Genomic DNA, 13637 nt, shown 5'->3' on the forward strand with positions numbered 1-13637 from the left:
TCTTCTTAATATCTTCTGCATCTGTTAGGTCCATACCATTTCTGTCCTTTATTGAGCCCATCTCTGCATGAAATGTTCCCCTGGTATCTCTAATTTTCTTGAAGAGATCAGGCAAATTTGGCCTTGGAATGCAGAATGAAGCAGGGCAAAGACTAACAGAGTTTTGCCAAGAAAATGCACTGGTCATAGCAAACATCCTCTTCCAACAACACAAGAGAAGACTCTACACATGGACATCACCAGATGGTCAATACCAAAATCAGACTGATTATATTCTCTGCACAAAAGATGGAGAAGCTCTATACAGTCAACAAAAACAAGACCAGGAGCTGACTGTGGCTCACATCATGAACTCCTTATTACCTAATTCAGACTTAAATTGAATAAAGTGGGGAAAACTGCTAGATCATTCAGGTATGACCTAAATCAAATCCCTTATGATTATACAGTGGAAGTGAGAAATAGATTTAAGGGCCTAGATCTGATAGATAGAGTGTCTGATGAAATATGGAATGAGGTTCGTGACATTGTACAAGAGACAGTGATCAAGACCATCCCCAAGGAAAAGAAATGCAAAAAAGCAAAATGGGTGTCTGGGAAAGCCTTACAAATAGCTGTGAAAAGAAGAGAAGTGAAAAGCCAAGGAGAAAAGGAAAGATATAAGCATCTGAATGCAGAGTTCCAAAGAATAGCAAGAAGAGATAAGAAAGCCTTCTTCAGCGATCAATGCAAAGATATAGAGGGAAAGAACAGAATGAGAAAGACTAGAGATCTCTTCAATAAAAAGGAGGTTAGTCCTTACTATTCATTGGATGGGCTGATGCTGAAGCTGAAACTTCAGTTCTTTGGCCACCTGATGTGAAGAACTGACTCATTGGAAAAGACCCTGATGCTGGAAAAAATTGAATGTGGGAGGAGATGGGGACGACAGAGGATAAGATGGTTGGATGGCATCACCAACTCGATGAACGTGAGTTTGAGCAAGCTCCGGGAATTGGGGATAGACAGGGAAGCATAGAGTACTGTAGTCCATGGGGTCACAAAGAGTCAGCAACAACTGTGTGACTAAACTAAACTGAATGGAATATTTGTGCTAGGATAAATTACTCCATGAGCCCACTATTAGTGACAAAAATATCCTACCAGTTCCATATAGTGGTTTTCTCATAGATTTGGAATGATTCAAGGAAAGAATTCTTGTCCAATACTTGATGGTACCCCGAGTGAGCAGAAATAGCAATTGAAAGAAAATAAACCATAACCCAGCATTTGATGGAACTGAGAATACTGAGGAACAAGGATGCAGATTGGCCATTTGTAAATTTTCTATGTAGGCTCAGCTGGCACCGAGTGCTGATAGACAGTATTATGGTTAATGCCCCTCAGTTTCCCTTTGTGGTAATATCTGTTGCCACTCTCATCCAAGGAATTGGCACATAATCAAGACCTTGTCAAATCATGTAATTCTGCCCACTAGCTACTGTGAAACATTCAGGGATGGGCATGAAGAGAATGAAATTTAATTCTAGGAATTTTGTTGGAACTATTGGGAAATGGAAGGTAGGGGTGAGGATGATGCAGGGTTAGAGTTGCCAAAGGTCACCACAGAAGGAAGTAGCCTAATAAAAAAGGAAAGAAATGACAGTGAGTCTCATATCTAGTCCTAGTGCCAGGTAGTACCCCCAAACCAGTACTGTATTATATTTTGTACAAGCTAATTTTTTTCTTAAACAAGTATTGCATTTCTGTTATTTGAAACCAAAAAAACTTGACATTCCCTCTCAAAAAAATATATCTAAATTTGAAGCTAGATATGACCTTACAGTTCATATAAACTTGCTGCTTTTTTTTTTCTATTAAGGGTCTTGGAAGCGTTAGTCAAAGCAAAGTTGTATAAGCCCAAATTTCTTTGAAGTTTTATGATTTATTTTAATATAGCATACATATTTTGCCTTTCACTCCATGATGTGGCTGTTGGGTATATTTGTTCCTTTGATAATTAATATGAATAATTTTATAAAGGCTTAATAATCAAATAGAATTGAAATAGCATTATGTTGGAAGAAGAGCTTTTAATTTTCCTATTTTCACATTAATCTAATTATTGCCTAAAGAATTTATGGTTTCAAAGATTTTAAATAGCTTTGTATTTTTGTAATGCCTTTTTTGTTGTTGCTGTTAATTCTTTCTGTTCCCTAACTAATTACTTCGAGATACCCACTCTTATTTTTTCCCCATTCATGGTACTGGCATCAGCTCATTTTGGCATATAATATTCAATTAATGTAATGCTTAATATCTAACCATCTCATACTCTGCCATCCCCTTCTCCTTTTGCCTTTAATCCTTCCCAATATTGGGTCTTTTCCAGTGAGTTGGACTCAATGAATGTGAGATAGTGTAGGACAGGGGGGCCTGAGGTGTGATCCATGGGATCACAAAGAGTTGGACATGACTTAGTGACAGAACAACAATATTCAATTGATGTTGTCTTTAAAGTTCAAAAATTTAGCATTTTCAATAAGTTATAGAAATTTAGAGGAATTATATCTTCAGACAAGATAACATTAGCAACCTTTCTTTATACATTTTTGTTAAGTGTATAGTCAGGAGGCTACTAGGAAGATAGTGTAGTATTATGAAAATACTTTGGTTCTTTCCTTCTCTTACATTGTATGTTAGTAACTATTGTTGGATTCCTGTAGATGATGAAAGCATGCATTACAAAAAATCTCATTATTTTTCTGCAAGAATAGTTCTCATTTTAAATACATTAGATTCTCGGTCTCATAACTTCTACAACAGGGAGACATTTGCTAGTAGTCATAATATTTTACATCAGTAATCATTATTAAGACTGAGGCTCAGGGAATATCTGTTATATATTTTTCAAATTTGGAAAATCTCCATCTCACCCCCAACTGAATAATCATGTGTTCTCTGACACATATTTAAAAGTCAACATGTAATATATTAAATGATAGTCATGCTTCTAAAGTGTCAGTGCTGTACCACTGACAGTGGAAAGGGGTTAACACAAAATAGAAATCAATCAGAAGAGTTGATTAATGAAAACAAAAAAAAAAAAAAAAGAGAGATGCTAACAGAAATAAATGCTCATGTAAATATATGTATGTATGTATATATATAAAACAAGAAAGCTACATCTACAGGCATGAGATATTACTACTTGTTTAATGATTCCATCCTAATGGTACAAGGTAGGTTTAGGTATTTATCCATAGCATTTGAATTTTATGGACTCAATATCCAGAGACACCCAATTATGAATATGTATTTATGCTTTCATGCACATTAGGTACTTTAACCCTCTTGCTAGTAAATGTCTGTTTATGTTATTACTCTTATGCTGATTCTCATCAAACCATCTGCTAATTATGTACTTGTCTTTCCTTGTCACAGTGCACACAGGAAGAGAATGCACTGGTTCTATAAACGCAAATATTTTGATTAACATGATAGTTCTCTTGCCCACATAAATCTATGTATTTTCATGATGCTTTTAGTTTCAGTGTTGGAAACATCATAGTTGACTTTCGAAGGAATCATTGAAATATGTTTACCAGTCAAGTTTGTGAGCATGGAAAGGTGAGGCTAGCATTTGGGCTACACTTAATTTATCAAAATAAATCCTTTTGGACTGTATTTGGAAAGTTTTCTGATGGTAGTTCCACAGCCTTGCTGATTGTTGTCTACCAAATGTCTATATTAAAAATGAAAAACAAAACAAACACGTAGACTCAGGTAAGATAATTCATTGTCATTGGCCAAAAACTGTTTTAATAAATAACAAATCTATGATGCCTGTGAGAACAGTACCCCCATAGCTATGCCATCAATGTGCAGAATACAACTTTAAAATCTTTGTAGTGGTCATGTGATTCTCTCCTGCCCTCCCTACTTGCTGGACTGTGAGTTCCTAGATATAAGAAACTTTACACTGATCTGCTGTATGCTTGCAGCAATTAAGAGTGCTTGCACATAGAATTACTTAATATATAAATAAATTCATTAGGCAAATTAAAAGTGAAAAGCACTATGGGTATGTGAATTCAAGAAGAAAATCTAACTTCAAAGGTGAATATTTCTTTTGCATACTTTGATCCTCACTAAAAGAACATCTAAAATGAATGACCCTGTTTTTAACTTTCTAGTATCTCTCTTAAACTACAAGATAGGTTTGTTTCAATGAAGGTTATTCTTTATTTCTTTCATGTTATACCTGCAGAACTTGGCTTTTGTTCCATATCTGTAGTTCTTTCTCCTTTCCTATAACTTCAAACCGGGAGTGATGGAGAAACTTTATTAATTAATTCCCTTTAGACACAGCAATAAACTGGCAAACTTCTGTTGCTTCTGAAAGGTAGAGATTTGTTTTGCATTTTTCTCTTCTTGCACTTAAAGTGATTCTCTGTTTGCTAAGGTACAACTGAAGAATACTGTTTGAAACTTGTTTAGGGGTACTTTTATAATTGGATCATAGCCAGTTCTATCTTTTGTGCTTATTAATAGAGTTTTTCAAGTTGTTTTCCTTTGAAATCTCTATGAAAATCTTTTTTCTTCTTAATACTTACATTTTAAAAGCTTTCTTTATGCATCATGATACTTATCTGAACCCTCGAAATAAAATAGTGTTTTTAAATCTGGTTTGAAAAGAAAGCTTGGCTTGTGATGCCTTAATGAGGGTGCTTAGTAACGCTTTAGATTTAACTGTTACAAAAGGCTGTATTCAGTGTCCTTGTGCTGACGTTTCTTCATGTTTTACAGATGATTCAAAATAATGCATTATTTCTGTGCTGTAGTTTTACAAGAGCAAGATTTTACTGCATTATTCAAATGCAGTGTTCAGCCTCATTCAAGTGCAGAAAAACTGCTCTGAGTACCACTGCTGTCTCAACAATGTAGTCACAACCCACTCAAATACTGCATGATCTGTAGTTCTCTTTTATTTTTGGCCTAGTATGACATATCATTCTTATAAGGTTTCTCTTATCAAGAAAAGTTTTAATTTAAGTTTTATCTATTTAAAATTCAATTTAAAATTTCTGAATTAATCCCTTATTTACATTACATTTGCATTATAGTTTCATATATTTGAAAATGCTTTGATGAGAATTTTACGGCATGTTAGATGTAAATCATGCTTCTAGAGAAAGGGAAGAACTTGAAACTTCAGAATATGAAAATCAGATGTAAGTTTAGCCATCCAGGAGAAGGAGGAACTAACAGTCTGATATGAAGCATGCAAAATCCTGTCTTTGGCTTTAGTTCAGCCCATCTTGACATTGAAGAGTCTTGCTAGTGAAAGATGAAAATGGAATTTGTTTGATACAATGAAAATGATAAAAATTGGATGGATACCAGTGTCACGTTTCCAAACAATTAACCTAAATAATTTTTCCCTACAGAAATACTCGAGGCAAAGGAGAAAAGAACAAAATAAATATAAATAATTCTTTAAATGTTTTCTTTTTACATTTACAGGGAGAATCTTGCCCTCTTTCTAGGGACTTTGCATGGGTGTTAAATGTTGCTATGTATGGCTGTTGAAATAGTAGCACCAAGAAATTTGGTTAAGCTCATGAATGACTGTTTAGAGATATTCTTTCAGAACTGCACATTTTGTGCCAGACTGTGTTCCAAATCTATGAGACTAGTCAAAACAAAAATGAAGTCATGATAAAAATACTCTTGAAGGGCTTATGTCTAGCCCAAACAACAGTTTCTTGCTTCAGCTCCTATAATAAAGATGTCTTACCACACCACAACAACAGCTTTGCAAGGCACAGCTATGATTCCCAAGTAGATATTTCTTCAAGACTTCTTGCATGAATAGACTTTCAAATCTTTACTCATGTTACAAGGTTTTGCATGGACGGAATTCCTTGGAGATCTTTCCACCCTCATATGGCAAAACCGTAGTCATTCTTCAAGATATGTGTTAAAATAAACTAATGAGATGTAAATTTGAACCTATACTTTCCAAGACTGAATACATTATACAATCTTGAATTTATCCATCTTGTGTGTCTATACATTTTAATATAAATACATAATGACTTAAGTTAAAAACCATTTAGTTAATTTGGGGTACTTTCACAGGCTGAATTCAAAGGCAACTGGATATAAGGAAAGCTCCTGCCAATAGAAATCTTAAAAACACATAAATTGGGTAGGGGGTGGGATCAAGATGGTGAACTAAGAAGACCTTCAACTCACTACCTCCTATAAATACATCAGATCTTCAACTACACAGAGCAACTGTCATTGAGAAGGACCTGTACACTAGCAGAACAGCTCTTCTATAACCAAGACGTTAAAGAAAGAACAACAAGGAACCTGGCAGAAAGAGAAGCGATCTAATTGGGAACAGCATCCCTTAATGGGTGACCGAGAAGAGCAGGGGAATATCATTGGCTTGGACATCCTCACTAAGGAGTGAGGGGTACAAGCTCCATAGAAGTCACCCCATCCCTGGGGTCTGACACTAGAAAGGTAAGTCCCCTTAGATGGTTTGCAAACCAGTAGGGCTTAGAGAGGGCTGTAAGAAACAGACTTCAGTGTTGAAGAGCACACACACAGACTTGCTGGCTCCCAGTTCCAGTGCAAAGGCACCAAATTGAAAACTACTGATGTTTTGACCACCCTGCCAGGACCACCCTGGATCCCATTTCACACTGTACTCCTGTTCCAGCCTTTTCTGTTTCAGCATTAGTCTCAGCTAAGGTGAAATCCATTATTGCCAATGCACAAAGAAAATGAAAATGCCAATTTGAAAACATATATGCACCTCAGTGTTTATACGGGCATCATTTACAATTGCCAAGATATAAAAATAACCTGTCTCCATCAACAAATTAATGGGTAAAGAAGGTGTGATATATGTAAATAAACAATAGGATATGATAAAACCATAAAAATAATGAAATGTCATTTTTTACATGATGGAAGTATCTAGTGTGTATTATGCTTAGTGAAATAAGTCAGAAAAAGACAAATACTGGTTTCAATTATATGTGGAATATAGAAAATAAACTGAATGAATATAACAAAAAAGAAACATACGCAAAGAACAAACTAGTGGTAACTAATGAGGAGTGGGCAAGAAAGGTTAAGGGCATTAAGGGGTACAAACAACTAAGTATAAAATAAACAAGATTCAAGGAGAGCAGAGAGAATGTAGACAATATTCTATAGTAACTTTATATAGAGTATAATCCATAAAATATCAATACTATGTTGTACAGCTGGCACAAATAGAATAATGTACATTACTATACAACATTACAAACATAAACCCACATAATTTCAAATTAATTAATTTAACTCTATAGAGTAGAATCTACTCTGATATCTCCTAACAGTGCTTAAAAGTAAGCATCAAAAGATCAAGCTTAATTGCAAAGAAATCAACTTACTGTTGTAGGGGAAAAAAAAAATGTTTATTAAGAAAACATCAGAAAAATTTAGGTGCTCAAGAACTTAGCATCATAAATACAAGAATACAATGCAAACATTACTAAATATGTGAAGAATCCAGAAAATGTCACCAATAACTAGGAACAGGATGAGTCAACAGAAATGGATTGAGAAATGACAAAGACAATAGAGTCAGCAGTAAAGAAGGTCAACCAATTATAGAATCTTGTTCATTAGAAACTCTGAACCTCACTGGAAGGCAATTCTTAGAAATAGCTCAGTGCCCAGCTTAATCCTGGTTGTTAGGGACTTACCATTCTTTTTCTGTGTTTATACCCTGAAAGCATGAATTGTGGGGAAATTGGAGTATGTCTGTAAATATTGTGCATAGTAGACATCAGGATAAAGAATATTTATATATACCAGAGATAGACATTTGATAATGATAATGGAGTCAGATCATAGTTGGAGATGTGAACACTTCTCATCCTGCAATTGATAAAACAATTAGACAATCAGAAGAAGACTTGAAAATATTAAACCAACAGCTTGCGAACTTAATCAACAGAAATAAATCACTATTAAGCAACAAACTGATAATACACATATTTTTCAAGTTCACAAAAAGGTACTATATGTTATTTCATAAAATAAGATAATACATTTAAAAGAGTTAACTCATCCACAATACATTCTCTGGCCATAACAGAATTAAGTTAGTTATCAATTTTAAAGCAGACACTTGAAAAATCCCCAATTATCTGAGGATTAATATACTTCCAAATAACCGAAAGGAAAAATTAAATAGTATTTTGAGATTAATGATAATGAAAACATAACATTAAAATATCTATAAAAATATTAGCAAGTTAAATCTTAAGTAATAAGTATAAGGATGGGAATATTAAAGAGCAGAAATCAATGGAATAGAAAATGGAAAAACAGAGATGAACAATAAAACCAAAGGACACGTCTTTTAAAATATTTAAAGTTGTTAACCCTATATTGTCGAAATACAGACCAAGAAAAAAAAAGAAAACGTAAAATACCAATATAAGGAAATACAGAGGAACACAATAGTAAAACCATCAAACAATAAGCCGCATACACAACAGAACTAGGTAGTAAGTCCTAATGCACTCTGACATATAAGCAGATGGAGACAAACCAGTAAAACTAAAGTTCCACATTGTATTAATTCTATGTGGGAAGAAGAAGGAATGAACTCAAAGAGTATCTGAGATCCAAGAACAGAAGAACCATGGAATAGTCAGGAAGTATTTCCCAGAGAGTAGGTTTCTCCAACCTGAGTAAAACAGCTGAAACCTGGAGGGGTTTTGCCCTTTTTAATACTGGGTAATTGTAAGTGACCTCATGTTAGAAAGACTGAGTAAGGCCTCCTGCCAAAAAATTTCATGTGTTGAAGTCTTAATCCTTAATATCTGAGGATGTGAGTGTATCAGGAGAGAAAAGCTTTAAAGGGGTAATTAAGTTAGAATAAAGTTATATGAGTGAGCCCTAATACAGTCTGATTGTTTTCCTCATAAGAAGAGAAGAAACCAAACCTACTGAAATGTTGATCTTGGACTTCTAGCCTTCAAACTGAGAAATAAACCTCTCATTATTTAAGCCACTCGTATTCATGGTATTTTGTTATAAGTAACAGATAAGAATGCTTAGGGATATTAAGAAGCTATCCTGAAACACGTGATTCCAAAAGTTCAGGAAAACAAATTTTACCTAAGAATCAGCAGTAGAAATAGGTCAAAATTAAATCCTATACAAAATCATAAAGGAAAAGAGAACAAGTTGCAGAGTAACATTCTTATTGATGGTGAAAACAGGCCAGAAACATGTCCTTAGAAAACTGACCCGTAACAATTAAATTACAAAGAACACAAAAATAAATGAAGATAACAGGTAATACCTCAAGATAAATAGAAGATTAAAAATGTGGAGGACAAAAACATAAAAATCAGAAGTAAAGTGTAAAATATATAGCAATCCTTGAAGAAGAACCAAAGTAAGGACACAGAATAAAAGTGAAAGGGATAGTCGCTCATCATGTTTGAATCTATGGACTATAGCCCTCCAGGTTCCTCTGTCCATGGAATTCTCCAGGCAAGAATACTGAAATGGGTTGTTATTTCCTTCTCCTGGGGATCTTCCCAACCCAGGGACTGAACCTGGGTCTCCCACATTGCAGGCAGATTCTTTACCATCTAAGCAACCAGGGAAGCTTTGTGGAAACAGAATAAATATATTAAAATTCTGCAATTAAAGAAAATTTTTCTAAAATTAAAATTAAACAGTCACACAAATACACACAAAACTATCTATTGAAATAGATGTCATCTGCCTGAGAAATTGATCAAGATGTACCACAACCAGGACATATTCTAGAAAAGTTACTATATTATTTTTTAAGGATGCTGCTCTGGGAATATATACCTATTTTCCCTATTGCTGTTCAAAAGAAAACACCATACAAGTTCAAATTGAGACACAGTTTATAAAATACCTGACTAATATTTTTCAAATGTGTTAAGGATATGAAAAAGAAAATCAGGGATTTCTCATAGACTGGAAGAGACTAAAAAGACATAATGACTAACTGTAATGTACTGTCTTGTAATACATTCTAGAATAGTAAGAATATTAGCGGAAAAATTGGTAAAATCTATTTAAAACCTGCAGTTTAGTTACTAGTATTGAAGCAATGTTTATGTCTTAGTCTTCATGGATGTGCCATAGTTAAGTAAGACATCAACAGGGTAAACTGGTTGGACTTGATATGAGAATATTCTGTACTGTATTTGCAACTCTTCTGTATATCTAAAATTATTTCAAAATAAATACTTAAAAAACTTAAGATAAATTTTTATTTAATAGTGAAAGTCTAAATTCTTCTCAACATCAGGAAATAACCACTTATATTTAACTTTGGGCTATAGATTCTATCACAAGCAAAGAAACAGAAATACAAGGTATCCAAATTGGGTAGGAAAAAGTAAAACTCACGTTATTCACCAGCACATCTACAACATTTAGAAAATATAAAGGAAGCTAAAAGCCAAAACCAACAAAAGAAAATCCCAACCCTGCTGGAACTTTAAAGATTTCAAAAGGTCAGATATATTCAAGGATCATGAAACTCCACAGAGCTTCTTCATGTTAGGCTTTTACTAAAATGCAAATATTTTAGGGCAGAGAACGTGTGTAAGCAAGCACAAGAAACATCCAGGGGCAAGCCTCCCAAGGTCTTTATTCACACACAGATAGGCTTTGTCTCTGATTGAACCATCTACACCTGTTTGATAAATACTGAAGTTGAGGCAGATGATCTCAGTGGTGATTTTTATGCATCTCTGTTGTCAAGATCAGCTGTCTAGCCAGCTATGTCCATTTAAAACTGTTGATAAACAAAGTGATATCCTACCAGTGTGATGTGTTGTTATTCAGTTGCCCAGTTGTGTCCAGCTCTTTGCAACCCTATGGACTGCAGCACGCTAGGCCTCCCTGTCTTTTACCCTGGTGGCTCAGATAGTAAAGAATCCTACCAGTAGAAAATTAAAAATTTACAATATAAACCTTAAAGATGTATTTGACAAAAGATGTATGAAATGATTTCAAATGTTTTAGTGTAAGCATATCTAATCTATGAATAAGTAGAGCAGTTATTCCTCTATGAGTATGGGTAGTCATTGACTGGGAAGAAGCACGAGGGATCTTTCTGGGTTGATGAAAATACTCTGTTTCTTGATTTGGGTGTGGGTTACCTGAGTCTTAACATTTGGTGAAAATCATCCAGCCTTACAGTTCAGATCTGTGTGTTTCACTGTGTAAATTATACCTCAACCAAAAGAGAAGGCAAAAAATATTGTGAACAGAGATGCTAAGGCAATGATTTACTTAAACTTTTTTAACTACAATGAACCTAGTATTGTGCTTTAGTTCTGTTGTTTCAAATTTCAAATCATTGAAAACAAAAACAATTCATTATTAAAAATTGCAGGACTTCAACCAGCTAGGTGAACTGTTCAGAGATAGAAAATACAGTGTGAAAGGATACTTGGGACATGTATTGTAGGCAGAATTCTAAGATGCTCTTAAAAATCCTTGTTACCTGTTGTATACACTCCATAAAAGTCTCTCCCCTTGAGTGGGGTAGGACTTAAGAACATGTTCACATTGTATGAAGAAAGTGGAGAAATTTTGCAAGTTTAATTCAGGTCTCTGTCAGTTCCTTCTAAGTTAAATAAAAGGAAGTGATTAATCTGATATGTCTGATCTAATTATGTGATTTTTCTAAAAGAGGGTCAGGCAATCTTTGAAGTTAGAGGCGTGAAGAGACAAAGATTCCCTTTGTTGTTGACTTTCAAGGAGCAAGTTGCCTGAATCACAGCTACAGGAAATTATTCTTAACAGCCTGGAAGAGTTTAGGGGGAATACTTCTCTAGTCCAGTTTCCATATTAGAATGCAGTCTAAGACTTTGATTTCTTCCTTGAAATCAAATAACCTGAATGGAGAAGCCAGCTAAGACATGCCTAGATCTCTGACATCTAGAAACTGTAATGTAAATCATTTACTTCTAGCCACTGAAACTGTAGTAATCTGTGACACAGCAATAGAAAACAAATAGAACAAAAATTGGAAATGATACTGATGCTGGGCAAGATTGAAGGCAGGAGGAGAATGGGACAACAGAGGATGAGATGTTTGGGTGGCATCACCGAGTTGATAGACATGAGTTTGAGCAATCTCTGGGAATTGGTATTGGACTGGGAAGCCTGACATGCTGCAGTCCATGAGGTCACAAAGAGTCGGATACAACTGCACAACTGAACTGAAAATCACTTGGTACATTTGTGGAAAACATTATCAGTTATTCAAAATTTGCTTCCAAATTTTTAAATAATTTATACAGAAATAATAATTTTGTTCCCCTATTTTCTTATTTTTTGGTTAAATAATTTTCTTAATATTTAAACTGATGTCATGAAGCAGTAATATTTTGGGAAAAGTAGAGCAATACATGTCATTTGACAGTCAGCTCTGGACACTTCAGCAATCTGTTCTTAGAATGATATATACTTTTTATCTGACCATTTATCTAAACTGTAGCCTTATCGTATGACAAGGGTACTTCAGAATATAGACACAAGCCTAACTAAAGTCCTCCCAGAGTTTTATTAAGTATTATTTAGATGGTGTCAACATTTCATATATGATTTTCATATATGATTTCATATATGATTTTCACATCTCTATGTGATAAAGTTTGTAATTATACATTTTAAAACAGTCCCTATGTGGTATGATGTCTTAATAATCAATTTTGAAAAAATATTTTTTCTGAATCCTTGCTAATTTTTCAATATTGATTTTATTTAGCTATGATGTATTTTAATTTTGTGATTTTTATGAAAAATTATATATTTAGAATTACAAGTATAAAATTTCAGATATTAGGAGTATCATCTACAATGAAAATTTTGCTCTTAAATATCCACTAGATACTGACACACAAGAATCAGACATAATTATTTTTTTTATTTCTGTGCTAAATAGTTATTCATATATTTAAAGTCCCAGTTTTAATTTTCACTCTTTACTATGTGTCTAGCTCATAGATCTTAGAAGTCAAGCAAGGAAACTTTATTTACGGAAGGGAAACCAAACTAAACTAAGCCTTTCCTTGTGATTACAGAGGAAAATTTAGAGCAGTAAAAGTCCCACACCATTTCCTTAACACAATTGGCTAATTTATTGGTTGGCCTCCTGTATTAATTACCTCTTTTTTCATTTATGCCAGACTGTATTGATCTAATCTTCGATTCTCTTTCAGGGGTTGCTGAACTCATCCTTGATTCTGTCAAGCTATCCTCAATCTGTATAATTGGTCCCTGTGTGGTTGTAGGTAGGGAAACCCACTGCAGGATGTTACAGGTATTTTTCACCCTTCTTCAGGGACCTGTAGTCATGTAAGCCTACCTTACATTCTGTCATTTTCATGCTGCATGAAATAGCTCATATTTTTTCAGGTCAGTTTTGAAATGAGACACTTTATATTGAAGCAAATGAAAATATTCACCTGCATTATTGTTATTATCACTTTACAGAGAAGGAGAAATCAAGAGAATGAATGTGTATATACTAGTAATATTTGAAATATGTTTTGAAAACACAATAATAA

Source organism: Oryx dammah, unplaced genomic scaffold (assembly GCF_014754425.2).
Source record: "Oryx dammah isolate SB20612 unplaced genomic scaffold, SCBI_Odam_1.1 HiC_scaffold_11050, whole genome shotgun sequence".
Lineage (NCBI taxonomy): Eukaryota > Metazoa > Chordata > Mammalia > Artiodactyla > Bovidae > Oryx > Oryx dammah.